Genomic DNA, 27,700 nt, shown 5'->3' on the forward strand with positions numbered 1-27,700 from the left:
GCTTTACCTGCCCCACCCTTCATCTGGGTTACAGGATAAGCCACTGGTAGACTTGTTCTTGTTTTGGACCCCCTGGCGCAGCAGGGTGTCCTGGCTATGGCAGGTGCCCTGTGTGTTTGGAGGGGATGAACAGACAGGACCGTGTTGATTCTGGGCTCTTGTCTTTCCTGCCTCTTGGTGAATTACCATGGGCTGCTGCAAGCCAGAGCAGCTTTCTAGGCTCTGAGGGGTGTGCTGGACACGGAAATAAGGCAGTCTGCAGGCCACATCTCAACCTGTTGCTCTTGTGTTCTTCAACCACCGTTGACTCTGGCCTTCACAGATGGTTTTGTAGTTCAGCTTTCTCCAGAGGCTTGGATGTGCTTGGCCGGCACGTTGCTGAGATCCGGAAGCATGCTGAGCACGGGCCTTCTTTGTGGCAGTGCAGCTTGGTACCGTGGGGCTCACCGATGCTTGGGAAGCCAAGTGTCCTCCTGCCTGTTTTCTATGCTGTCTCACCTTTATCGGCATGATTCCTTTCTCTAAGCTTCTAGCATCTTGTTTTGGGGCGTGGGTTGAGCTGGCCTCGCTCTGCTGGCTGAGGGAGAACTCTGCGTAGCAGTCCCAGCTCTGTCCACGGGCAGGATACACTGTCTTCCCAGCTGTAAGGTCATTAACGGCACTTAAGCTTCTAGACACAGTGCAGGCTGGACCAGTGCTACTGCTGTTGGTTTCTTTCTGGAGGAAGGAAATACCTTTGGCCAGAGGCAGTTCAGTGTGCAGCGTTATCTCTGTTGCATAACCTGTTGTGCCCTTCCAGGGAAGTTCTGTGCACCACCCGTTAGGCCTGTGCATCGCTTGGCCTGGGCGACTGGAGTTAAGTGAAAGGGGACTGGGAGGGCGGGCGCTGTGAGTCAGGAATCTCTTGGACTAACGAGGGTCAGGCGCCAGGGGGCGTAGTGCCGAGCTCCCTGCCCCTCGTCATCCTACAGACCTCTGGGTGGATGGTTCCTGGGGGAGGGAAAGCCGTCTTCATGCTGGTGCCTTGGTAGCAACGGCCTGCATGGCAACTGCTCTGGCCTCTTAGGAGGTTTCCATCAGGAGGCTCTGGAGAGAGCTGCGCTCCTGAGGAGGTTACCACAGCAGACAGCCTTGGGGGAAATGGAAGCTGGAGAACACGCCCTGACCGCCGGGCCCCTCAGGATCAGCAGAGGCCAGAGGGAAAGAGAAAGCCGTGCAACTGTAGAGTTAGAAGAAATAATTTTTGAAAGGATGTCGTGTATTTGGCATGTTTTGCTGTTTTTGAAATTCTGGTTGAGGTGAGTGACTTGTTGAGAAGTGGCTCTGCCTCTCAGGGCTCCCTTCTCAGTATACAGGGTGTGGTTTCTGATTCCTTGATATACAGAGTTGAAAGTTTTCGTCCTTGTTTTAACTTTTTCTTTAGAAATTAAAAAAGAGTAATAAAAGAGGAAAGGATGACTCTGTGTGATCATTCCTGTCTTTCTGATGTACCATTCTGACAGTTATGAACCGTGCTAACTCTAACTTGGTGGTGTCCTGTAACTTATAAATAGAAGGCTTGGAGGTGTCTGGGTGGGACTTTAAATTCACTTCTCCCTCACTTGAGATGGTGCACTGACTCCTGGACATAGGGTGTTAGGTGATGACAGGTCAGGTGCGAACAAAATCAAGGATGATGCGTTATCCTAATCGGTTTTATTTTGTATGTTACTGTTCATTTCACTTTTATGTGACATGCTTTCTAATTTTATTAATACTTAGCTCATTTATAAATACCTTTCAGATGGAATTACTGAATTATATTGACTGTTTTGACTTTTTCTCATAAGTGTAAGATTAGTTAGGTGTTCTTATAGCACTGGCTTAAATCTGTGTGTGTGAGATCAATTTGAAGAATACAGTTTTTTTCTGTAGAAACAAGGCTTCCGTTTTGATACATTTGCTTTTGCTTGGAGCTGACTCTCCTGCCCCTGAGACCAAAGTGCTGTATTGCCTTTGTCGCCAGAGCAGTGAGCTCAGCAGTGCTGTCAGGCGGCCTGTGCCCAGGGCCCCTTGGCTCCTAAGCTCAGCCTGGCGGCCTCTGGGGCGTCCAGACCAGGTGACCCATCAGGCTTGCTGCCGTTTGGAGCTATCCCTTAATTTCACAGGTGCTGGAGATGATCACTGTGTGCCCTTGAGATTGGGTTAAGTGTAGCTCTTTTCTGAAAGACTGGGCAGGGAGGAAACGATGGTGTTACTGGGAGAGGCAACACTCTCTTTTTGATCTTTGAAAACACGGGTTGGCTTTCCTTTGACCCGTGAGACATGCCTTTGCTTTTGGAGCAGCGTCGCGTGACATCCTCATCTTCTCGTCCTTGGTTGCTTGGGGCTTCAGGTATGCCTACCTGCCAGAGATGCCGCTGAGTTGGAGGTTTACACACACCTCCAGCCCTTGATTTCTTCCGGATGGTTCCACACTGTGTGGGTAGTGTTAGGACCAAATCTTCAAGGAAGAAATGGCACGTGAAGGATTCAGTGGTGATCTGTGGGAATTTCCATAAAATCTCACAGGATTGTACAGTATTAGGTTTCTGGTGTCGGTTGGTATATGGCTTTATTGAAGGTGGATGATTTTGGTTTTAGGCTATTTAGAACTTAGTGGATATGCATTAGAAGGCTTCTTATAGGACTGTTTTAATTCACAAAGGTAGCTTTGCTTGTCTTGTTATCTCCTCACCCCAGTCCTGAAGTGGTAGGGGTATGTGAGGGTTTTTCTCTCTTTTAAGCCGTTGTGCTTTTTTTGGTTTTTTTTGCGGTGCGCGGGCCTCCCACCGCTGTGGCCTCTCCCGCCGCGGAGCAACAGGCTCCGGACACGCAGGCCCAGCGGCCATGGCCCACGGGTGCAGCCGCCCCGCGGCATGTGGGATCCTCCTGGACCGGGGCACGAACCCATGTCCCCTGCATCGGCAGGCGGACTCTCAACCACTGCGCCACCAGGGAAGCCCTAAGCCGTTGTTGATTGAGTGGTCAGTCTCTTTGCCCAGCCTAAATATCGCTCCCCTCTCTTTGGGCCACGGTCCCTTACGTGGCATGGCTGGCTCCAGCTGCTGGTGTCTCTGAGTTTTGCTTCTTGCCCAGAGAACAGTCTGTGATTGGTGGCTAGCTCAGATGGGCACGTCCCTTGTGCTCCTTCTGCTTGTGGTGTCTGAAAAGCTCTCGGAGCACCTCTGCTCTCCCGCAGGCCTCCTTCCTCCTCTGCAGGAGCCGGCGGGGAGTCCCGCTGTGGACCCTGACGGCATTTGGGGTGTGCTGCTCAGCATGTTGACGTGGTGCTGTCAGCAGCCTTCTTGACACTGTCTGATGGTTTAAAATTCTGCTTTTGGACTTCCCTGGTGGTCCAGGTTAAGACTCCATGCTTCCACTGCAGGGGGCACGGGTTGGATCCTTGGTTGGGGAAGTTCCACATGCAGATAGATAGATAAGTAAACAGATAAATAGGTAAGTAAATAGATAAGTAAGTTAATAGATAAATAGACATTAATAGATAGTTAAATAGGTAGTTAAATAGATAAATCACAAATAAGAAAATTTTAAAAAATTTAAAAAAATAAAATAAAAATCTGCTTTCATGAACTTTGAAAAAATGATGTGTAACAGGCTTTAGTGTCATCACAATATTATAAAATTTAGGTAGAACTTTGTTATGCTCCATAAAATGTGAGTGAGAAGTGCCCTGATGTGAATAGGTGAACTCGTAGTCAGATATACATTATTAAACTTGGGTTTGACTTGGAGTTGGATGGTCACTGTCATTTGCCACCCCCTCCTACCTCAATGTGTTTATTTCCAAGTTAAGGCATTTATTTTTTCTAATTACAAAACTAGTACTCTCCTCTATTTTAAAAAAAATGTTTTTTAACTCTCATACTTTAAGAGCAGTTTCAAGTATGGTACAAAACACTTTTTTCTGAACCACCTGCAAGTAACTTGGGGACATGAAACCTCATCACCCTTGGCTATTTCAGTGTGTTTCCTGCAAACAAGATGCTTAGTACAACCGCTCACACACATGAATACTTTGCTACCTTCAGACCAGTTCACGCCTCACCAGAAAGACCCAGTTCACAGCCCTGTGTTGACACTCCTTGTCAGGTCTCTAGTCTCTCCTACACTGGAGCATTTGCCCCATCTTACCTTGACTCTCCTCACCTTGACACTTGTTGACCACAAGCAGTTAGTTTGCAGAGTGTCCCTCAGAGTGGGTTTGTCTGTTTCCTTTTGATTCGATTCAGGTTTTGCATCTTCAGCTGGAATAGCACAGAAGGAGTGCTGGGTTCTTCTCTTGGCATTGTACCAGATGGTGCGCGATTTCGATTTGTCCTGTTACCAGTGGTGCCCGCTTGGCTCACTTGATAAAGGTGGTGTCTGCCAGGCTTCTCCACTGAAGTCTTTGTGATTAATAAGTATACTGTGGGGGGAGGTGCTTTTGAAACTAAGTGTCTGTTCCTATCAGACTTTCGATTTGCTCATTTATATCAGTGCAGGCTAAGAGCTTCCCATTTTATTCAGTTGGCTGTCATCTTTTATTATCGTTATTTATTTTGATGTTCGTATTTTCCCATGTTTGGCCAGTGGGAGCCCCTTAAAGCCAGCTGCTGTGTCCTGGCTTGGATAAGTCCCCATTATTCATTTAATACTTCTTGCTTTCTGGTACAGCAAGGTACTCTGGGCTCTTCATGTACAATGCTTTCCTGCCCCAGACCTGAAATCAGCCTTTTCTTTGAGGAGGCCCGGTTCCATTTTACGACCGTTGGTACTCAGAGAAGCAGAATGTGGGCACCAGTTGGGCTGTTGTTGGGGTGTTAATGCACTCAGGCCCTCTTAGTGGACAGAGATGGAGTGTGTGTGTGTGGATGTGTGTGCACATACATGTACACATGCACACACACAGATATACAGATGCCTGTGTATTTACAACACGTTTCTTTTTACATCTCTGTATGTTGAAAGGCACGAGTTCATTTCAGAACCTCGGTTTCTATCTAATACCACAGGGTTCATTCCAGTCTTTCCCTTTCTGAATTGGTAGCTCCCTTTTCCAACAGTGACAATCCTAGGTGCCAGTGTCCCTTATATATTTACTTATTTGATTAGTCACTGTGTGTGTTCCCAGTCTCCTGTTGCTGCCCCGTCTTCTGCACAGGTGCCCTCTGCTCTCTTCATCTCACTCAGCCTCTGATACCCTAGGTATGTGGACACCCCGTTTTGTGGAACTCATATCCCAGTTTCTAGAAATAAAGTTCTGTGCACTGTCTTTTTGCCCTTTCGAGGCTGTTACCTGAGCCATCGCTTCATTGTTGGTGATGCCTGCTGTATGGTATCGATGCGTCACTGTGTAGTTAGTTACCACTATCTCACTGGTGCACAGTTGTGTTTTTCCAGTTCTTTGCATGTCACTATGCTTCTATGAGCCTTCTTATACCTATTATGCCTATGCCTTCTGTGTTCTTGTGCAGGTACTTCTGGAGAGTAGGTTCTTTGGAGTGTTATCACTGAATTGGATTATGGGTATGTCGATTATTTGTGGGTTTTTAAAAAATTAGTTAATTTTATTTATTTTTGGCTGTGTTGGGTCTTCGTTGCTGTGCGCCGGCTTTCTCTAGTTGCAGCGAGCAGGGGCTACTCTTCGTTGCGGTGTGCAGGCTTCTCATTGCAGTGGCTTCTCTTGTTGCAGAGCACAGGCTCTAGGTGGGCGGGCTTCAGTGGTTGTGGCTCGTGGGCTCAGTAGTTGTGGCTCATGGGCTGTAGAGCACAGGCTCAGTAGTTGTGGCACACGGGCTTAGTTGCTCCACGGCATGTGGGATCTTCCCGAACCAGGGCTCAAACCTGTGTCCCTTGCGTTGGCAGGCAAATTCTTAACCACTGCACCACCAGGGAAGCCCGATTATTTGTGTTCTTAAATTGCATTCTAATGTTACCCATTCTCAACGATAGAGAAGCCAATTTTCCTCACCATTTCAAAATCTGCATCACTTCTGTTCATCTTTGTAGATCTCATAGTATAAGGGCAGAATGAAGATGAACACACCTGTTCATGGGTTTATGTGCCGTATGTCTTAGTTTTCCATGAACTGTGTGTTGATAGGTCCTAGTCTATTCAGATGTTTCCCAACCAGAGAAAAACTCTGTTTGTGTCCTAACTTCTATATGGTAGCCTTTACTGTACAAAATTCTTAAGCTCTAATAGGGTCAAACGAGTCAGTATCTTCCTTGGTGATGTCTACAGTCTGTGTTATCAGTAGGCCTTTGCACCCTCAAATCATAGGTTTTTCTCCCCAGTCTTCGAATTCCTCAAGGCTTGATTTTTTATGGCCAGATCTCTAATCCAGCTGAAATTTTATTTTGGTGTATGGTGTGAGGTAGGGATCAACCTTTATATTTTTCCCAAAATGGATTGCAAATGGGCCCAGCGCTGTTTACTGCCTAGTCTATCCTTCCTTGCTGATTTGAAATGGCACTTGTTTCAAATGCTAAACTCATAGATACACATGAGTTTTTCTTTTTCCTTAGCAAAAACCACCAAGTACTAATTACTGTTGCTTTATGGTGTGCTTTACTTAACTTCAGGTTGAATGTTTTTTCTTTTTCCCCCTTTTTTTCTTTTTTCCAAATAACCTAGAACAATTTTATTTTTAGGTGAATTTGGGAATCTTTTTTACAGTGTATATATTGAAAAACAAAACCTACGGGGACGTTGTGTTAAGTTTCCTAGGGCTGTGAAAAATTGCCACAAATTTAGTAGCTTAAAACAACACCAATTTATTCTCTCACGGTTCTGGAGCTAGAAATCTAAAATCTGGCAGGGCCACGCGCCTTCTGGGGGCTTTAGGGGAGAAACTGTCCTTTGCCCCTTCCAGCTTCTGGTGGCTGCTCCCATTTTCTTTGGCTTGTGTGTTCCAGAGTCTGCCTCCACCTTCATATAAGCTTTCTCCTCTGTGTTGTCTCTTTGCCTCTCTTTCAGAATGACACTTGTAATGGACCCATCCAGATAATCCAGGGTAATCTTTCAGCACTTCTGGAAAGACTTTTTCCAGGTAAGGTAACATGTAAATTCCAAATATCAGGACGTGATGTCTTGAGTGGCCGTTGTTTAGCCTACCGCAGATGTTATTTGGCATTTCCTTGAGGGTGTAGATGACCTTGCGGGGGCGGGGGCGCGGAAGCACACCTGTGATGAGTGTCCTGGATGATGAAACTGCTCCATGACTGAGGCATCTAGTGTGTGTGTTGTTCTGCTAACACTGAATTTCCCTTCAGTTTTCCTAGCTTTTCGTTATAGTAGAGGGGTTTTCTAGACAGATGGTCATCTGCAAATAGTGGCATTTGTGTGTTAGCTTAATTATTTCTCCTTAGGTTGTGTGTTTGACAGTCTGTGACCACAGTAGACATCTTTGCTGTTTCGTTACTTACTTTAATAGGATAATTTTGGCCTTTCACTAATTGAGATACATTTTACTTCTGGGAAATACTCTTTGTATTGCCATTTCCTTCTATTCCTGAAGTTACATTCCGTGGGAAGCAAGGAACAGATGCTTGAATTTCATCAGTCAGACGGATGTTTTTAAATGGCCATCTATCAGTCATGTATATATGTTTTTTTGTCCTCCTTGGAGCTATAAATGTGAGATGTGTACATTACCTAATATTGAATCCTTACTGCATCCCTAGAACAGACCTACTTAGTCACAGTGCCTTATTCTCTAAATTTAGAGTGGATTTACTGTGCTGGTGTTTTGTTTAAAATTTTATATGTTTGTAAACTCTTTTGTAGTTGATAATCTCTTTTCTCTGCAGCACCCACTCATTGTTTTGGGGAGGCAAAGCAGTGCCCTAATTTTCCTCTGGGGAGCTCCCCTTTTTACCATGTACAAGCCATGTGTTTTGGTTGAAATGGCCCAGCTGCGTGGGTGGACCCTGATTGGCTGTAGCTAATAGACATATTCCATCCCCTTGGCCCCTTGACTATAGTTATTGGTCCTCTGATGGGCTCAGAACCCAATTGATGCCAGTGAGATACAAAAATAATTCATGGGGCAAAGAAGCTCCTACTTCCTTGGCAACTACCAGAAGATATAATTACTGCCATTTATAACACTTCTTATTTCAGTACCAGGCAAGGATAATATTATATCATTGTGCACTTGTATTCTTTGTGTGCTCTTTCCTTGTCTTTATCAGACTTGAAAGAGTTAATTGCTCTTTAATTTATTTTTTCAGAGAAACTGATTCTGGTTTTGATTGACCACACCAGCTGTATTTTGTTAGTTTTTGTTTTCTATTTCACCGGTTCTTCGTTTATTTATTCCATGTACTTTCTTTGATTTTCTCTTTCCATCTTGATTTGAATGCTGATTAGCTCATTTATGTTCATTTCTTCTTATAATAAAATTTACAAGTTTGATTCATCCTCAGAGTATAGCTTTGGTAGCATCCTGTATGCCCTGATAAGTAGTGATCTTTGATCTTTTTCTTTTTTTACACCTTTTTGTTAGGAAAACCTTCAAACATATCCCAAAATAGGAGAGAATATTGATATTTCACATACCTGTCACCCAACTTTAAGAGTTGTCAGCATTTTGCCATTTTTATTTTATCTTTCCTTGCTTCTTCCGCACTTGTCATACTTTTAATTTTGAGTTTGAGTATTTTAAAGCAAATATCACATTTCATGTCACTTGTAAATACTTTAGCATGTATCTTCAGTAGATGGGGGCTTTAAAGAAATTTTACCTAGCAAAATTAACTATATTTTGTTAGTATCATCCAGTATCTATTCTGTGTTCACTTTTCTCCAAATGTCATAAAATACGTCTTTACACTTGGTTTGTTTGAGTCAAAGAAAACCCAAAGAAAGTGTCCACACTGCATTAAAAATCTAAACAATTTTAAAATCTGTAACAATCCCTTTTCTTGTTTATGAAAGCAGCGGGGCCATTTGTGCTGGGGGTTTCCCCACATCCTGCATTTGGTTGCTTGTATTGTTGTGGTGGCATGTGGTATATTCCTCTGATCCTCATACTTTCTGTAAACTGGTAGCTAGGTTTGGATGCTTAATTGGTTTGGGGGGTGGTTATTTGTTTTGGGTTTGGGGTTGTTTGTTTGTTGTTTTGGCAAAGCTGGTGTAGGGAGGGTGTCAAGAACACATCATAGATTGTGCTGTGTACTTCATTTTCCTTTATACCGGGAGGCGTAACGTCTGGCTGTCTTCCTCTTCGTTATGTTACAAGTGATCAATGAATGAAGTGTCTGAAGGCTGATTCTGTCCCTCATTATAAAGTTTTTTATCGACCAGTTATCTAAGGGGCTTAATAGCCATTTTGCTTATATTCACTGTTTCATTGGTGTGTTAGTTTCCTATTGCTGGTGTAACAAATTACCGCACACTTGGCTGAAACCAGTCTCACTGGGGTTAAGTCAAGGTGTCAGCAGGGCTTCCTTCTGGAAGCGTTAGGGGAGAACCCATTTCTTGCCTTTCCCAGCTTCTTGGAGCCGCCTGCATTCCTTGCGGCCCTTTCCTCCATCTGTAAAGCACATGATTTTAAGGATACTTACTACATTTAGGTCCCACCTGTATAATCCAAGATAATCTTCCCAGCACAATATTCTTAACTTTAACTCTTATTCATTTGTAATATTCACAGGTTCCAGGACTGAGTACCTGGCTATCTGTTTCTACATTTATTTGTTGGCATTTTTACATGAAGAAGCTTTCCCTGATCAATTCTGGTTACTCTAAAATACAATTCCTCCTGAAGAGAAAGGAGAAATGATTTCTTTGCTTTATTCATATTTAGAATATGTTTGGACTAGCAACTTCCAAAGCAACAATGCATTTTTGTTGCTTTCCCCCCCTAGTATTATAAACTTGTAGATGTGCATGTAATTGTGTTTCAACCCATTGAAGCCAATTTTTGATGCTTATATTGTTCCCCCTAGTTGGCTTCTGTGTTCTTTGGACGTGACCCCGTTAGTCTGTGACTCCTTCCTTGCTCTTTGCCACAGCGAGATGTCCCATCTTGTGACCTGGACTCAGCTATTTTTCCAAGGAGCCTAGTTCCTTTTAGTGGGGAATGGTGTTGATTGCCACAGTCTGTGTGCTCAGGGTGCCCAGTGCCACTGCATTGCTTCTCGTAGCAGACAGGCCTAGGAACCGATCATGAGTATAGATATTTCCAATTCAAATAAAAATCTACATGGTTTTTGCTAATGCTGAAAATTGTTTTTTAAGGATATTAACCTTATCCTACAACATAAAATATTTTTAGCATAATAGTAACTGATGTTATTAGATTATATCCCACTTGGAATATACTGTCAAGTTACTGTGTTTTAAAGTTATGTTTTTCTCTGATGCTTGCGCCACTGTTGTGACATTGTTATTTAGGTTCATTTCAATCTTTTTCACTAAAAGTATTAAAGAAGTATAATAAACATACAGAGAACTATGCAAATCCTTAGTGAAAATTCGTTGAGCCATAAATGTTAACTGAACCCAACCATGTAAACACCATTAAGACAGAGAAGCAGGACATATTTGTTTTTAGAGTTTGTTCTTCTCTGATATATATGGTTCTAAAGGCAGAGGGACTCAGTGGTATATTCCGATGAGTTGCGTCCATCCCTGTCCCTCCTCCCTTTTCTTCTCCCAGTGTTGCCTCCCATTGTTTCTTCTTGCAAATACGAGCAGACATAGGTACACTGGTGTTTCCGACACTTTCTTGGAGTTAGGTAGCTTACTCTGCACCTCCTGCCTCCTTCGCCGTTTCTCACTAACCTTGTCCCTAGAGACCATGCGTAACAGTGCATGGAGATCTTGCCATGCGTGCCTCTTAGGCCGCCTGTTATTTTGTTGCATGGACATAGCATGGTTTATCCAGTCAGTCTCCTCCTTAGGGAATTTGTGGTTACTTCCAGACTTCATCAGCTTTTTATTTCTCAGTTTTTCTGCTCTTGCATTTCCACAATTCTTTCTTCACACAGTAGCTAGAGTTCATCCCAAGAGGGTGCTTCGTGTCTGCTTGGAGTTGGCCTCTGTGCGTTCACCTTAGTCTGGCACCACCATGCTGATGAGGGCCCTGCTGCCCACCTGCTTCCCATCCTTGGCTCCCTGTGGAGCCAGAGCTAGGTTGTCTTTCTCTTCCTCCCCTCTTTGGTTGTTACCGGTTTTCTAGTAGGAGGGTTAACAGTTTTTTCGTGCCCTGTCCAGCGTTCTCTGTTGACAGATGAAACCTCTAAGGTCCTGCACCCCAGATGCTCTTACAGCATGGTGGTCTACCCTGAGTCCTGGATCTCAGGTGTTTAACTCAGGACAGAGATTAAATATCTCTGCTTTGGTCCGTACCTTGTATTTTGTTTCGTTTTTGTTTAATGCTTAAATTTTTAAATTTATTTATTTATTTATTTGGCTGTGCCGGGTCTTAGTTGTGGCACTCGGGGGATCTTCCTTGTCGCGTGCGGAATCTTCATTGTGGTGTGTGGGATCTTTAGTTGTGGCGTGTAAACTCTTAGTTGAGGCATGCATGTAGGATCAAGTTCCCTGACCAGGGATCAAACCCGGCCCCCCTGCATTGGGGGCATGGAGACTTAACCACTGGACCACCAGGGAAGTCCCTGTACATTGTACTTTGTATTACTGTGCCTTTATGTTGAATTAGTTCTTTGAGGGGTTGGGGACAGCTGTATCATTAAGGGTTTCTAGGAAGTCTTTAAATCCCAAAGTGAGGGATTTAAAGGGATTTAAATTGGGAGACTCAGAAAGGTAATACTGGAAGAGATGATGGAATCCCATCTCCTCGTCTGACAAATGAGGAAACAGGTCAGTTGAAGATGTGTGATGTGCCCAGTGTCACCAGGCAGACGGCACTTGAGTGCCCACGGAGGCTTAACACCCTGCAGAGGAGAAAGTCCGAAGACTTGATGTTTCTGATGTTTGTTTCTTCCTTTGTAGAAAAGCATTTCATTTCTATTTGGACAGGACTTGTTCTAATTCTTAAGTATCCACCCATAGCTTTAGCTAGCTTTGTATCCATTGCAAAGTTTTTTATAAACACGAGCTAAAAGCTCATTCTAGCTCATGGAACTTTTCTGTGTAAATTGTAGGAAGAAAAGACACCTTCAAGTATATTGCCCTAGGTCAAACTTGGAATTATTTTGTTTCTTGTAGTTTAATTGTAGGACTGAGGGGGAGAGCCAGCCAGAGCCCTCCTCCGTGGCCGTTCCATCCCGTCCTTCTCTTCCCAGAAACGCCCTCCAGGTTGAGGCAGGAGGGTGGGCCTCCAAGCCTGTGTGTGGAGGCGCTGCTCTGAAGCATGGTGTTCAGAGACCTCACGATGCACTTCCCTAGAAGCAGTGGTTGGTTTCTTTAAGGACACAAAGACGTGTCGAGGCGGAGACCTAAGGTGTCATCTAATCCAGACGGTCACCTAGTGGGGAGCACGTCACCGGGTGGGAAGTGCTCTGCCTAGGTTTCCAGGGCGCAGATCCAGCGAGGTGTGCTCCCTCGGAGACCTTTGTCTTTGTGCTGAGGTGAAAGGTGTCTGTACTCGTTCCTAGTTGTGCTGTTAGCTGCTGGCAGAGATTGGCCTTCTGTGCTGCCCTCCAGACACTTAGAGACAGCTCGCAGGTGCCTTCCGATTCCCAGGGGCTTTAATGGGTTAACGGAAAGCCTCATCCTCCACAAAGAAATTCACCACAAAAAAGCTCACTTCAGACTTCTTGCTGGTAACATGGTCTAATAAAACAGAAAAGAAAATCCTTGTGACTCAGGCTTCCACTCATTTATAGTAGCTAGTGCCACGTAATAGCACCTTTGTTTCCCTCCAAGTGGAAGTATCTTTCTTGAAAAAGTGAGGCGCGTCATATAATACAGCTTCTCCCCCCCTCACTCCCCATATACACTCTTGTGAACACTTAGCATATGTCCATCCATAATTTCTGTACCTGTTAAAACACACTTTTTTTGGTAAGTGGTATATGAAATATATGCTTTTATGTGTGCTCACCTACCAACTTAACAGTAAAATTGCTGACTTTTCGAGTCAGTAAGTGCAACCCCCGTCCTTCACCCTGTGGCCCTGACACTTCTCAGTACCCGACTCTGTGCTCCTGTTCTTTCTCCTCTTCACAGAACTCTGTGTCCTCAGTGGCCTGAGTGTCCTTCCAGAGTTATTTTTGCATAGACAAACGTGTTTCTCTAACACCACGGGTTACGTATTGGTATAACATAGAGCTGCCCCTTTATTGACACGGATACTGGGTATGTGGTGTAGTTGGGGACGTTTGCTCATTCACCAATCATTTGATGCAGGGCTGTGTGTACTTGAGTGTCTGCTGACTGTATCCTACGTAATCTCTTCTTGCATAAACCAAGCTCATATAATACGTCATCTAGGACATTCACCATCAGATCAAGAATTTAAGACACTTAATAAAGCAGTTAGAACACAGGATTCCTTGAGGGTTTTAAGATTTTTTTTCACCTGACATTTTTTTTTAAAGCAAACTGGCTTTGTTGAGAATTTCAGTGTGGTAAACTTAGTGTTCACAGAAACATTTCTCTTCACTTTTATTTCCTTATTTTTAATTAATTAATTTATTTTTGGCTGCGTTGGGTCTTAGTTGCTGCGCGGGCTTTCTCTCGTTGGCATTGAGCTGGGGCTACTCTTCATTGGGGTGCGTGGGCTTCTCACTGCGGTGGCCTCTCGTTGCAGAGCACGGGCTCTAGGCGAGCGGGCTTCAGTAGCTGTGGCTCGCGGGCTTCAGTAGCTGTGGCTCGCGGGCTTCAGTAGTTGTGGCTCGCGAGCTGTAGGGCACAGGCTCAGTAGTTGTGGTGCACAGGCTTAGTTGCTCCGCGGTATGTGGGATCTTCCCGGACCAGGGATCGAACCTGTGTCCCCTGCACTGGCCACTGGCAGGCAGATTCTTAACCACTGCGCCACCAGGGAAGCCCAAAATTTGTATTTTAAATTACAATGTGTAATCAGATTGCTCCTCAGAAAGGTCACTCAGTTATTCTTCTTCCAGCCACACCAGTATGCTCACACCGTTTCTGTCCTCATACTTTATTTTTGCCAATTTGAGAGGTGAAAGAGTCTCATCCTACCTTCAAATCTATTTTTTTTGTACAAATTAAATGTTTCCTGCATTTGCATGGAAGATTTTTGTATCTTTTGCCGTTTTTTTTTTTTAATGGGTTGTTAGAGTGCTTGGAAATACTGTAAACTACACTTGGCCACTTCTTTCTCAGATCTTTGAGACTATACCCTCTACCATGTGCCCCTGGGTGTTTGTGGTAGAGGAGATACTCTCGTGACTAAGACAAGTACCCATTTTGTATTTTTTCCCCTACTCTAAATTTATTCATTATAAACAGGAGATTTGTAAAAAATGACTTGAGGGCTTCCCTGGTGGCGCAGTGGTTGAGAGTCCGCCTGCCGATGCAGGGGACACGGGTTCATGCCCCGGTCTGGGAAGATCCCACATGCCACAGAGCGGCTGGGCCCGTGAGCCATGGCCGCTGAGCCTGCGCGTCCGGAGCCTGTGCTCCGCAACGGGAGAGGCCACAGCAGTGAGAGGCCCGCGTACCACAAAAAAAAAAAAAAAAAATGACTTGAGATTTTCTTCCTTTAAGACTGTTTTATAAAGTTTATTAATAAAAACTTTTTGTCAGGTTACATTCCTTTCTGCCTTGATTTGGAAAACCGACTATAGCACTGCTGTTCAATAAGAGCTTCATGTATAATTAAAAATTTTCTGGTTTCCATCTTTAAAATGTAAAAAGAAACAAGTGAAATTTAAGTTTGATAATATATTGTTTAACGTAATCCAAGATGTTATCACTTCCACATGTAATCAACATAAAATCATTAATAAGATGTTTTACATTGTGTTTGTTGTACTAAGCCTTCAAAACCCGTGTGTATTTTAGCCTTACGGTCTATATCAGTTCTAACTAGCCAGGTCTCGAGTGTCCATAGACACACATCGCCAGGACGTATTGGCCAGCATGGCTCTATAGAGTGGTTTCATTTCATTTCTGTGGAAATCCATTCACTTACTCTTTTGAACCTAACCTTTGTCCCATCTGCTTTTTAAAAAGAGTTATAAGGTGTATTTATCTGACACTTGTTCTTGATTTAGGCTCTAAATAAATATTATTCTTTACTCATCTGTGGAAAGATATTGCTGATTATTTCAGTATTTGTAAAATTAACGTGCTAGAGTATTCATTTAGTGGAACGTGGCGATGTGTTGTTCATTTAGTGGAATTAAACACTAATATCCCCAAACAGTGGGATACCTACTGTAGAGCAGACTATCTTCCTTGATCTTTTTAACAATTTACAAAGCCCTCAGAAGTTGATAGAGGTGGGAAATGTAGAAAGTCAGAGCATAAGCAACCAGCCAGGGTGACCCAAGTAGTATCTGGCAAGATTCTGAACGTAGGTGTCCTGACGACAGGTGTGGTGTTAATTACACAGTCTCTTCGCACTAGAGACACCTGTCATGACTTAGCTAAAACTTAGTTGTTACCTATTTTCACGTTATGGAGAAATACATGTCATTGAAGAAAATTCTAAGTTACCCTTTCTGTCACTTCCTGAAAAGAAGTGACGCTGATAGAATTAGTGGAGAAAGAATCAAGCCAGGTAAAGGAAAACATGGACCACAGGTATTTGTTTCGCTCTCGTCTGAACTTGTACTACTATATTTGGGGGGGACAAAGCTGCTGAGTTGAACATACATATGGTAATAAACACTATCTCTGAGCCAAAGAAAGGAACCTAGTTTTTAGGTGTTCAGTATTCGAATGCACTACCAGTCAACGTGGGTCGACACTACAGTTTATATTTATAGCTACATATAAATAAGCTTAATCACAGAAGGAGTTTACTAGTATATTTCAGCTATCAAGAAGGATGAAGGGGCTTCCCTGGTGGCGCAGTGGTTGAGAGTCCGCCTGCTGATGCAGGGGACGCGGGTTCGTGCCCCGGTCCGGGAAGATCCCACATGCCGTGGAGCGGCTGGGCCCGTGAGCCACGGCCGCTGAGCCTGCGCGTCCGGAGCCTGTGCTCCGCAATGGGAGAGGTCACAACGGTGAGAGGCCCGCGTACCGCAAAAAAAAAAAAAGGATGAAGGCATACTCTTTTTCCAAACCTGAGCACCACACAGTGTGGGAGAGCAAACTGTGCTCCACACCCCCGCCCTTAGCACCAGTCTCCCACAGGGTGGCAGGACTGCCGAGGGAGTATCAGACCTGAGCACTCCCACAGCCCCAGCGATGCCCCCTGACTCCCATCAACGTGACCCTGCTTGGAGGGGTTCCTGTCAGGTAGGTAGGTAAAGCACAGAGGGTAAGTAGCCTAGGTTACACACCTCAGTTTGTCTGTCCATGTTCATTGACAGATTGTTTACAGTTGTTGGCTGTGATGTGGTTCTTGTATATGCTCCTGTAGCATATATCTAGAAGTGAGGGGGTTCGCTCACAGTATTTGCATCTCAAGCCTTAACTGGCCTTGTGAGTGGTGTGAGGTAAGGACTTAGGTTTTTCTTATGTAAATAATCAGTTTTGCCGGAGGCATAGATTGTGTAGTCCATGCAGGAGGTCACCTCTAATGAGTCTGTCTGTTATGTCCACATCTGGGCTTTCTCACCTGCTCCTGCACAAGCACACACTGCCTGAATTACTGCAGCTGAAAATCTTGGATTGGGGAGGGCACATCCTCCCCACCTTGTTTTCCTCAGCGTTGTCTGTGGCCCTTGATCTTCTGTATAAAAGTTGTTGTATACATATAAATTAAATATTTTGTATAGATGTATATAGAAATATTGTATAAATGAAAATTGTATAAAATCTGGTTATAAAATTATACACACATGTGCATGCCTCTCTTGGGATTTAAGTTGCATTTGCATTGAATTTCTAGTCTAAGAGAATTGCACTCTGTATGATTAAGTCTTCCTATATAGGTGAACGTGGCATTTCTCCACTTATTTTGGTCTTTCCTGTATTTTGACAAAGGTTTTTACAATACTCTCCATAAATTCTACTTTCCCATTAATTTATTTCTAATAGTTGCTGGTGTTCTGGAACATAATTGATTTTGCGTTCTGGTCTTGTTTCCAAAAAACCTACGAACTCTTTAGTTAGTTCTAATAGTGCATTTATAGGTTCTCCTGGATCTTGTACTTGGACAGTTATATTGTCTGTGAACGCTGGCAGTTTGTTTGTTTGTTTGTTTGCAGTACGCGGGCCTCTCACTGCTGTGGCCTCACCCGTTGCGGAGCACACGCGCAGGCTCAGCGGCCATGGCTCACGGGCCCAGCCGCTTCGCGGCATGTGGGATCCTCCCGAACCGGGGCACGAACCCGTGTCCCCTGCATCGGCAGGCGGACTCTCAACTACTGCGCCACCAGGGAAGCCCACGCTGGCAGTTTTGTTTCCAATCCTCATACGTTCCATTTTCCTGCCTTACTGCCCTGGTTAGAATCTCTAGTGTAGGTTTGAATAGAAAATGCTCAGTGCAACCAGCCTTCCTCATGATCCCAATATGAATGCTTCTAATGAGGACTCTTGGTAGGTGCCCATCATGGAGTTAGGGAATGTGTCCTTGTATTCCTGTTTTATCAGGAATGGGTAATCTATATCATGTTCTTCATTTGACTGTTTTTGAGATGATCAGATCTTCTTGTTCCAGCGCTAATAATGTGGTGAATTACTTTATTTTTCTGATATTGTACCACCTTGCATAACTGGATTAAACTTGACTTTATCATTATATATTACGTATTTGTTTTTACATCTCTGGATCAGTTTGCTAGATTATTTTAGGCTTTTGCTTTTAAGTACCTAGATGAAATTCACATATTCTTTTCCCCTGCTACCCTTGTCTGGGAGGTATTAAATTTCCCTGGCTTTAAGTGAGTTGGGAAGACAGTCTCTTGGGGCTTCCTTACAAAACCATCTGGGCCTGCCTTTTTGTTGTGATTTTTATATTTGTTTCTTCAAATATTGGAGAGTGTTGGTTATTTAAACTTTCCATTTCTAACAGACTCAGTTTGGGTAACTTACTTTTCTAGAAATTGCCTATTTCATCTAAGTTTTTGATAATACTTTTCTCAGTAGAATTCTTGTATGATGTTTCAAAGTCTCTATTTTAGTTATAGTTTTTGACCCACTTTGAATTCTTAGTATTGCCTATTTTTACCTATTCTCTTTTTTTATTGATCATTTCTGCCAGAGATCTAACTAGTCTTTTTAGATTTAGCTCAGTTTATTTTCTGTGGTATATGTCTTTTACTTCATTGATTTCTTATTTTTATTTCTATTTTCTTTAGTTTTATTCTGTGGCTTTTCTAATTTTAGAAGAGGGTGACTAGCTAATTTTTACATTTTCCTCTTCACTAATATGATGACTAAGATTATAGATTTGTCTCAAGTAACACTCTGGCTTCATTCTACAAGTTTGGATATATAACTGCTTTATTCTAAATATTTTCAGATTTCTTCTTTGACCCATGAGTTATTTAGGAGCAAGTTTTAAACTTTCCAGGATTTTTTAAATTTTAACGTGACTTCTAATTAATTGTGTTATGATCACAGAATGTTTATTAATTTTTTGTCATTTGTTGGAAAAAAATTGGGGGGGGGCCTTAGCTCCTGACCAATTTTTGTAAAAGTTCGATGTACACTTGCAAAGAATGTGCTTTCTAATCGCTGGGCAAAGGATTGTATAAGCCCAGTAAAGTAGGTTTGAATTGCTTTGCTTTAATACTCTGTGCATTTTTCATCTCCGTACTCTATGTTACCAAGAGTTGAGTCAGTCTTGCCCTGTAATCTTGGCTGTAGCAATTCCTAGTAACCTTCAGTTTTTATTTATACATTTTGTAGCTACATTATTAGATACTGTACATACATGATCAGAGTTGACTGAATTTTTTATTCTTGACCTTCTTTGTTCTTAGCAATGCTTCTTATCCTGCAGTCTATTTTATCGGAAAATAATATAGATAGCCCAGCTTTAATTTGGTTAGTAGTTGTCTGGAGTACTTTTTCTATCCCTTTACTTTCAATGTCTATGTCCTCATGGTTTGGGATTCTTAAATAGCTTATAGCTGGATTTTGTAACTGGCTAGTTAGTGTATTAACATTAGATTATTGCCACATTGGGATTCATTTCTTCCATTGTATTTTGTGCTTTATTTGCCTTTTAAATTGCTTCTCTTTTACTTCTCTTGCTTCCTATTTTCTTTTTTTCTCTTTTATTTAATAATTAATAATACAGGGCTTCCCTGGTGGCGCAGTGGTTGAGAGTCCGCCTGCCGATGCAGGGGACACGGGTTCGTGCTCCGGTCCGTGAAGATCCCACATGCTGCGGAGCGGCTAGGCCTGTGAGCCATGGCTGCTGAGCCTGTGCGTCCGGAGCCTGTGCTCCGCAACGGGAGAGGCCACAACAGTGAGAGGCCCACGTACCGCAAAAAAAAAAAAAAAAAAAAAGTAATACAAAATAACATAATGAATAAGTAATAATGTATATTATATTAAATAAGATAAAGAATTCTAGGGCTTACCAGGTGGTGCATTGGTTAAGAATCCGCCTGCCAATACAGGGGACATGTGTTCCAGCCCAAGTCTGGGAAGATCCCACATGCCGCGGAGCAACTAAGCCCGCGTGCCACAACTACTGAAGCCTGTGTGCCTAGAGCCTGTGCTCTGCAACAAGAGAAGCCACTGCAATGAGGAGCCTGTGCACTGTAATGAAGAGTAGCCCCTGCTCGCCGCAACTGAAGAAAGCCCGCACACATCAACGAAGACCCGATGCAGCCAAAAATAAATAAATAAATGTATTTTTTTTTAAGATAAAGAATTCTAAGTTGACAGTTAACTTTCTTCAGCGTAATTTATAGGTGTTATTTCATTGTCCTCTGGTAGGCATTGTGCTGTGACATGGTCTGCCCCCAGTCTCATGGTATTCCTTTATAGGTAACCTGTCTTTTCTCTCTAGTTGCTTTTAAGGTCTGCTCTTGTCTTGGTCGTTTTTGAGGTTTCACTGTTCTACACCAAAACGGAGATTAAATTATCCACCTGGCCACCTGTTCTGTCTCTTTTTAGGAGGGGAGGGAAATGTAATATCTTTACATTCTAAAATTTTCTCCATTATTTTTCCAATATTTCTTCTCTGTTCTTTTTTTTTCTTTTTAATATTTATTTGTTTGACTGTGCTGGGTCTTAGTTGCAGTACGCGGGATCTTTTAGTTGCGGCATGCGAACTCTTAGTTGTGGCATGCGTGCGGGATCTAGTTCCCTAACCAGGGATCAAACCCAGGCCCACTGCATTGGGAACATGGAGTCTTAGCCACTGGACCACCAGGGAAGTCCCTCTTCTCTATTCTTTGTATTTGCCTCCTGTGGACTGCCTATTAGACATGTGTTGGACTTCCTCATCCTTGTATCTGAGGTTCTTAACCTCTCTAATTTGTTCCATCTCTTGATTTTTTTTTTAATTGTAAACTTTATGTCTTATGTTTCTAGTCGCTTTAAATTTTTTTTTAATAGCCTCTGATAGTTCTGTAACCTGGAGTTCTTAAGTCTAATCGTCTTTCAGTCTTAGTTTTTGAACTTTGGACTTTAAGCTTCTCTACAGTGTTGGTAGATCTGTGGGTGTCCTTTGCAGCCTGGTGTGAGGTTCATTCCCTCCCAGGTGGGGTTGCTTTCTGTTTTGTTCATTTCTAGGTTTGGGCTAGGCCTTGGACAAATGGGGCTGTAGGAATTTGAGCCCTAAACCTTTATTGAACCTTAATTAAACTAGTGCATGGTTGCTAGTACTCGAGAGGGGTTTCCATCTCCCAGCACTGGCCAGTGGGGAAACGTCCTGTAGTCTCTCTATGCTAGTGGGCCAGAACCTACCTTCTGTTGAGGGTTAGTTTTTGGGGGGATCGTGGCTTTAAGTGTGTGTGTGGGGATATATCTATTCTAACCTTTTACCTTGAGGAGCCCCAAAGCTTCTCCCCTGTCCCCTTGAACACTGAAAACCCAAATGTTACATACTGATGTTCTCCTTTTGAGGCAGCCATAAGGGGTTTGCATATTATTTTGTGTGAATATTGCTGGACCCAGATATCTCAAAATTTGCCTCTGCAGACTGTTAGTTTCAATGTAGTAAAGCTTGCTGGGAAGGAAAGCCGGTTGTAACTATCAGCACAAAAGCATCCTGAGATGGTTTGTAGCACAAATTTAACATTTGATTTTATCATATCTTTTGTTAATTATATGTTGTTGTTGTTTTACAGTTTTTTAAAAAATTTATTTTTGGCTGTGTTGGGTCTTTGTTGTGGTGCGCCGGCTTCTCATTGTGGTGGCTTCTCTTGTTGCGGAGCACAGGCTCTAGGCGCGCGGGCTTCACTAGTTGCAGTGCGTGGGCTCAGTAGTTGTGGCGCACGGGCTTAGTTGCTCCGCGGCATGTGGGATCTTCCCGGACCAGGGCTCGAACCTGTGTCCGCTGCATTGGCAGGCGGATTCTTAACCACTGTGTCACCAGGGAAGCCCTAATTATATGTTTTTAACCATCTCTTTCAAGGCATCCTGTGCACCAGGTACTCTGTGAGCTTCTCCTGTGGTGACTTCCTAGCTTCCTTGGAAGTTCCTTGACAGTGGACCTGCCTACTTTTTCTGAATTCCTCCCTTCTTCCTCCCTTCTCAGACCCCTCTGTAGTGCTGAGCCCTCAAAAACAAAAAATAACAAAACACACTTGTCGGAGTTGCTGGTTGGTTAATCCGCATGGAAAGACTACCTCCAAACTTCAGTGATAACATAGGAAGGGATGCTTACAGAGATTCTTCCAAGTCTAAGGAGGTGCCACCTTGCCCAGGTACCATCCTGGTGACTTAAGGTACAGCTTTGATGACAGTGTCCTCAGCTCCATGGTTTCTTCCCCCAGTGATGTCATGAAGTGCTGTCATATTCTGTCAGCTGTGATGGGCTTCTCCCCAGCCTTCACCTTGTACATGCAGTTGCCTACTTGACATCCCCACTTGGCCATCCAGTGGGCATGTCAGATGGCATATCCGAGTTTTTGCATCACACTTCCCCTTACCAATCTAGGCTTCCTTCAGTCTCTCCATCTCAGTGAGGGCAGCCAGGAACCTCCCTGCCGTTCTTTTTTTTTAATGTTTATTTTTTAATTTTTTCTCATTAGTCTCCCTGCTGTTCTTGACTTCTGTCATTCCCCGTGTCCAGTTAATAAGAAACTTCTGGTGCTACCGTTGGAATCTGTCCACTTGGTGCATCTGCCATTGCCAACCACAATGGAAAGCCATTGTCACCTTTAGACTGAACAACTGCTGTGGCCCTGCCCCGCCCCCCTCTCCATGTGTACATACTTTGACAGTGTTCCACTGAAAGGAATACCCAGGTCCTGCCTTCTCCCCCTCAACTACCCCCACCCCCTGCCCAGCTTCCCGTCATCCTGAGCAACACGTGTATCATGGCCGCAGGCGAGCTGACCTGTCCCCGGGGGTCCTCTCTACCCTGACCTCGCCTTCCCAGTCCTGCCAGCGCCCCGGCTCATGCCTTGTCCCCAGTGTGTGGTGCACTTCTGTATGTCATGTAGGATTCTACTCATGGGCTGCTTCATCAGAGGTGCAAATCCCTCCACTAGGCCTGTACCCTTATAAAAAAAAAAAAAAAAAGAAGGAAACCGAGGCCCTTGTCACATATTACACAAGGAATGCAGACCTGGCTTGTCTGCAAGCCATTCTCACCCACCAGGGTGGACACCCCTTGAGGGCAGGGGCTCTGTTCTGCTCCTCTTGTTTGTTTAGGCTGTGAGGCTGGAGGCACAGCTGTAGGAGTGGAGTCCTTAAAAAAGGGGTCTACAATTTTTAAGGGAATTAAACTGGTAGCCAAGGAGTAGAGTAGGGATATTTTATAGACGGGAAGGACACAAGGTGCAGAACCGCAGGCGAGTGCGCCAGTGGAAATCTGTGCTCCGAACTTTGGGGGCATGGGGTATGTTTCCACGCGAGTTTATTAGGCCAGCTTGTCCAGCTATTGGAAGTTGTAGATGGTTGGGGCCAGCAGTTAATTTCCTTTGTGTTGTACCTCGAGGTGTCTTGTTTCTTTTTGGGGTGGGGAGGCGGTATTGGGGACCTCAATGCTAGAGCTGCAGTCCCTCCCGCCTTCGCTTTATGAAGGTGGAGACTGATTTCCCAACTCCCCGACACCCCCCACCCCCCAGTAAAAGGCTCCCGAGCCCCCGGGGAGTTAGGTGCTGTAGGAGCAGCGGGCGGGCGGGGGCGCGGCGTTGGCCGGCGGGCGGGGCGGCCGTGGTCTGACGTGTCCGGGCGGGATTGGAGCCGCCGCCCTATATAGCCGCGGGGGCCGGGGCGCCGGCCTGGAGGGAGCCAGCCTAGAGGGAGCGAGCGAGCGAAGGTCCCGGCTTCTTCCGCGGCGAGCGGACGGACGACGGACGGACGGACGGGTGCACCGCGGGGTGAGCAGGCCGGGGCGGGCGGCGCGGGCCGGGGTGCCGGGCGGGGGGCGGCGCGGGGAAGTTGGGGCGCCGGGCTGCCGACGTGGAGCCCCGGGCGGGGGGAGGGGGCCGGGGCCGCCTTTTGCCCCAGCGCCCCCAAGCCGATACTCCCCCAGCCAGCACAGCCACCCTCCCCCCGCGGGCGCCCCCCTGACCGGTCGGGGGTGGGGGGGCGGCTACGTGTCACCACTGCGCATGGGCCGCGGCGCTGGCACGGGAGGAGTGAGAAACTTTCCCGAGTGCCGCGGCGCCGGCTCTGCGCAGCCCACCGCCCCGCCGAGCAGCCCCCAAACCCCAGTCCGGGTCCCGCTCCCTCCGCGCGCCCGCCGCTGAGGTGGGGGGGGGCCGACCTGGGCCCAGGTCGGTGACGTTGGCGGCCGGGCCCTGCCCCCTCCCCCTCCTGCTCCGGCAGGGGCGCCCCTCCCCCCAGCTTGGCCGGCCGGAGGGGGCAGGGGCGGGGGCCTGTCCCGCAGGGCATCCTTGGCGGTGGGGCTGGACGGGACGGCGGCACGGGGCCCAGGCAGGCCGGGCCTCACCTCCACTTGCTGCCGCCTGCGTGGTCGGCCGGGCCCTGCTGCCCTCCTCGGGGCTGGAGCGCAACTTGGATGTGCCCCAGGGTCCACGGACGAAAAATGCATTACGGAAAAGTACCGAATTTGGATGAAAGGCGGGGAGGCCCAGCGCGTTGCTGCCCCTTTAAGCCTTTCCCCGCCCGCGGGCTCGCGTGGCCTGTGGGAGGGCCTTGCTGAGGTGGCATCTGCGAAAGTTCCTCCTGCAGGATGGGTGCCGACTTCCAGAACTTGGTGAAACGCACAAATGCCCAGCCGTGTAGACTTTGTGCGGGTGGCCTTATATTTATGCTTTGTGATCTCGCAGCCATCGGGATTTTATGTTCGTATTCTCAGTTGGTTTGTGGGTCTTGAGAAGGACTTTGAAATTTTTTTTTTCCTTACAAGCTTGCTGTGGGGATAAAAGTAAATAATTTCAACTTTGGAAGAAGAGGACAGAGGTCCTGGGTTTCCTGGTGGTTTTTTGATACCCTGCATACTCAGTCTTGTCTAGTAGGTAAACAAAGCACTGAGATCTCATTAGTTGACTGAGATAAAATTCTTCCTGGACTACTACTCATGAGTTCTCTTTGCAAAAGACTTGCTCTTTTGAATATGTAATTGGCAAAACATTACAGGGGAATCAACTTATATTTCCTTGTTTATAGGCAAAAAAGTAAAATTCTTCATTTAATCTGTTGTACATTTGTTAGGACCGAGCTTCAGATGTAAGCCACGTATGCTGTGACTTCACCTGGGCACCCTGGTGCATAACCGTCCATCCTTGTGGGAGTGCCCCCCAGCCGCTGCATCCCACCCTGGGGAGGGGGCGAGTAGGAGAGAAGAGTCTTTGCTTCTGTCTAGCCTTCTTCCTTTGGTTCTAGTTCTTTCTTACATAGTTGTATTTTAAAATGTGTTTTTTTTACTGTGGGTATTTATACTCTGAGAAACAAGACTTAAAGTCCAGGTTGAGAAGAGTTTGAGATTTGCATTGGGTGGATCTGAATGCTTGCATGGACAGTAGTTGAGAGCAACCAAAATGATGAAGGGACTAGGGCATCTTGGGAATCACTGAAGGGGGCTGGAGAATGGGCTGAAGGAGTACCTGAAGTACTCCTTCACATACCTGAAGGAGTCTTGTAGGAAAGATGGACTTGTTCTCTGTGGCAAGAAGGGGGAAGAAGGAGCAGATCTGGGCCCGACCTCAAGCCACCTGTCCTGACAGCTACACAGTGATGGAGAAGCAGCAGAGCCTGGGCCCCCAGGGAAGGCTGTGTGGCTCCTGTTCCCCGGCTTATTCAGAGAGTGGGAGAGAGTCGTCGCTGAGGTCCCTTTTGGTCCTGATTTGAGCAGCTGTATTCAACTAAGGGAGGAGCTGTGATAGCAAATGTTTGGTCTCTGCTCCTCAGGAGGAGGCCTGGGTAAGGTCTCCTGGGACTGATGGCCAGTAGGGAAGCCGGGGTAGGGAGCACACACGCCTGGACGGGCGTGAGGTTGTTGAAAGATCTCCGAGGGGTGGGCGTAGCGCTGTGGGGGACGGTTTCTTAGGTGCTGCTTTGTTGAACTGGCGGCAGGTTGACAGTAGGGCTGGGGGCACGGGAGGAGGACTGGTGCTGGCCTTTTATAAGATCTACCCCAGCGCCTCAGGTAGGTCTCAGGTCTGCACTTACACATGGATCAGCAGATCGGTTTTAAAATGGATTCTTTAGAGACAGGAGTTTGAGAAGTTTATGAGAAAAGCAACACCCTAATTTGATCATATCACACCCTCGATGTTCACCTGTGGCTCGCTGTGATCCATTCATTCCAGCTGGGAGAAACTGCCATTTGAAATCTGGAAACTAGAGACTAGTGTGTCCTGTCCAACCAGCCTGGAGTTTTCTGTAGGTCCACCCTCCGCCCTTAGCTGCCTGAGGGCCTGTGCACACATGGGGGCGTTAGAGGCTCTGCCGGTTGGGCTGTATTGAAGCCCCTTTCTTGAGCCAGTGAGGAATGCGGGGCTCAGTAGAAAGGCTCACCGGAACTGACTCGTGCTGCATGTGGGAGCTGGCTCAGAAGGGAGCCTCAGGAGCTCCTCCCCTCTTGTGTGTGACGCCAGGTGCAGGGTGGGGGCTTCTCGTCAGAAATCTGCGGCTGGAGCGGACGTGGACAGTGGCTGCACTGCGCGGGCTTACCTCGTAGCTGTCACTGGGCACTGAAGACTTGCCTGTCCAAGAAAGCAAGAGGACTGGTCAGTTAGGAGCACAGAGAAGATGGTGTGGGCGTCATGGTGGTCACGTGGGTGAATGCAGCTTCTTAGAGAGTGGGTGTCAGTGGGTTTTGATAAGCGATGTCGGCACCTGGCGTGGGAGGCTGTTCAGGTCGCAGGTCAGCAGTCAAGAGTTGCCAGGAGAGCGGGGCAGATGCCTGGGTCCTGGCTTCCCGTTGGCGCTTTGACCTGGAGCACCGCCATCCTGTTCCTAGACGGGCTAAGTGTGGGCCCCCTGGACACTGGGAACCCCGAGGCGGGCTCACCTTTTCCACCCCGTCAGGACCCACGCGTGGATGTGCTACTCTGACAGTCTGGTTGAATGGAAAGGGTTTCTTTCTTCCTTGCCTTAGTCACTGAGACTTGCGATTAGAATGCGTTGGAGGCAAACTCTTAAATAAAATAGTCTCGGTCAGTTTGTCTCCACCTTCTCCACTTGGGTCTCAGGTGCCTTTGTGTGTTTGGTGGGACTGGGGCCCCAGAGCGGGTCTGGCCTCTGGCTCATAGTACTTCCCCCATGTGACTCAAGCCCCTACATTGAGAGATTTTTTTTTTTTTTATACCACTGGTTCATGTCCCCAGCTGGGACATTTGAGACCCCACTGAGGCACCCCTGACTGCCATGAACCGTCTTCCTAGCTCCTGAACCACGCTTGTATTATGGGCAAGAACTTGGGGGTGTTACTCTCCAGTGAGGTAGAGTATTCTTGTTACTGATGGGAATTCTCCCATTTTAGCCCATGCCTCACCACTGTCATAATGTCTCCCTCATCAAGCGCACGTGGTGCGGCTGGTAACCTGCCTGGCAGCCTCACTGTCCTGAAGTCCCCCAAGGCAAGGTGACCCACCCCTTTTCCTTGGTCCTTTCAAGCTGGCCTTTGAAGGTCCTTTCCAGCCCTGCTGTTTTATGGCCTGGTCTCTAAATCCCCAGTAGATTAGAAGGGACCGAAGAACTTTTATAGGCTAACAGCAAGGAGAACAAAGTAACTACAAAATACACAGGGAACTCTTAAAGACAGTAGCCCTCAGTCACCCTAAAAAGCTCTGGAGCCCCCAAGGTCCACAGTCTGTTCTAGATCATGACACAGTGTTGCAGACCTTTTTTCTTCTGGCTCAGCATAGATTACTAAGAGGAATACAGGAAAAATTACTCGCCACATAGCAGAACAAACATCAGTTTTGTGATAATTTTACTTCAAAATGGTTACACGTAAAAGGGATACACTTACGGGATTCCCTTGGGTCCCTGGAAAAGTTGCAAGTTGCCCTCTAGAAGTTCCAGAGGGTTCAGGTTTTACCGTAATACGTTTGTTTGAAGCTAATGGCCTAGGGGCTT

At 45.9% G+C, this 27,700-nt stretch overlaps 1 protein-coding gene across 6 annotated transcripts in view; it reads left to right on the forward strand.

The window, feature by feature from the left end:
• Positions 1–27,700, forward strand: part of HDLBP (high density lipoprotein binding protein) — a 68,909-nt gene that overhangs the window by 7,994 nt on the left and 33,215 nt on the right. For 3 of the 6 annotated variants that reach the window (XM_082657795.1, XM_082657797.1, XM_082657799.1), the window contains exon 2: positions 7,001–7,073. The exons of 1 other annotated variant lie outside the window; for it this stretch is intronic. The gene's annotated coding sequence lies outside the window, so the exon portion shown is untranslated. Of the gene's footprint in view, positions 1–5,495; positions 5,548–7,000; positions 7,074–23,423; positions 23,530–27,700 lie in introns of those variants that run through there. 2 more of the 6 variants (XM_082657796.1, XM_082657798.1) reach the window with 2 other exon arrangements.

The sequence above is a fragment of the Grampus griseus genome, assembly GCF_964374135.1.
Source record: "Grampus griseus genome assembly, chromosome: 7".
Classification (NCBI taxonomy): domain Eukaryota; kingdom Metazoa; phylum Chordata; class Mammalia; order Artiodactyla; family Delphinidae; genus Grampus; species Grampus griseus.